This window comes from Aptenodytes forsteri, unplaced genomic scaffold, assembly GCF_000699145.1.
Source record: "Aptenodytes forsteri isolate BGI_AS27 unplaced genomic scaffold, ASM69914v1 Scaffold471, whole genome shotgun sequence".
NCBI lineage: Eukaryota > Metazoa > Chordata > Aves > Sphenisciformes > Spheniscidae > Aptenodytes > Aptenodytes forsteri.
In genome coordinates this window covers 1260386-1261533 of record NW_008795862.1, presented here as the reverse complement: position 1 = coordinate 1261533, position 1148 = coordinate 1260386, and the positions used below count along the sequence as shown (strand labels likewise).

General features: G+C 66.5%; 1 protein-coding gene across 1 annotated transcript in view; it reads right to left on the bottom strand.

Annotated features, from left to right (window-relative positions):
* Positions 1-1148, bottom strand: part of SEMA6B (semaphorin 6B) — a gene marked incomplete at its 3' end in the record, with an annotated part of 60514 nt that overhangs the window by 9033 nt on the left and 50333 nt on the right. The gene's annotated exons all lie outside the window — the stretch shown is intronic.

Below are 1148 nucleotides of genomic sequence, written 5' to 3'. Positions count from 1 at the left end.
AGCCAGTGCATGGTGGCGTGGCAGGGCTGGGGACACGGGGACACAGGGGAAGCCAGCGAGGCTCTTCCCCCATCCGACATACCATCGGGATGGCTCGGAAAATCCCTGGGGACACGTCAGAGCGCCACACGCCATGGCACCCCTGCCGCCAGACAGCCCCAATGCCACGGCCACCATCCCCCCCACCGCGCTGGGCCACCGTCACCGTCCTGCCATCCGTCCCCGTGGGGCAGCGGGGACTGGAGTAGGGCTGGGTAATTAGCAGCCAGGCAAAGATTTAATTGATTATCAATTCCGTGAGAGCAGGGAGCGGGTTCGATCGAACCGTCGCCCTTCTGCCGCCGCGTCCCCTGCGGGGAGCCAGGGGGGTGACATTGCGCGGGGCTGGGGGTCACGGTGCCAGGACGCCGGGCAGCGCCAGTGGGGAGACTCGTCCCCGTCCCCTCTGCAGTGTCACCAGCCTCGGGTGAGACCCAGCACTGTCCCCATCCCGGTCCCCTCTGCGGTGTCACAGCCTCCGGGGACATCTGACCCCGACCCTGCTGTGTCCACAGCCTCCGGGTAGGACCTGACTCCAGTGGGACCTGACTCCGGTGTCACAGCCCCTGGGGGACAACTGACCCCATCCCCACGGTCTCATGGACCCCAGGGACACCCAAATCTGTCCCCACAGTGTCACAGCCCCAGGGACACCCAAATCTGTCCCCACAGTGTCACAGCCCCAGGGACGCCCAACTCTGTCCCCACGGTGTCATGGACCCCCGGGACATCCAACAATGTCCCCACGGTGTCACAGCTCCTGGGGACAACTGACCCCATCCCCACGGTGCCACAATCCCCAGGGACAACTGACTCCGTCCCCATGGCGTCATGTACTCAAAGAACACCCAACCCCGTCCTCACGGTGTCACAGCCCCCGGGGACACCCAACCCGGTGTCACAGCTCCTGGGGACAACTGACCCCATCCCCACGGTGCCACAATCCCCAGGGACAACTGACTCCGTCCCCATGGCGTCATGTACTCAAAGAACACCCAACCCCGTCCTCACGGTGTCACAGCCCCCGGGGACACCCAACCCCCCCGTCCTCACGGTGTCACAGCCCCCGGGGCCCCCCAACCCCCCCCCCGCCCGCCGCTCCACACGCA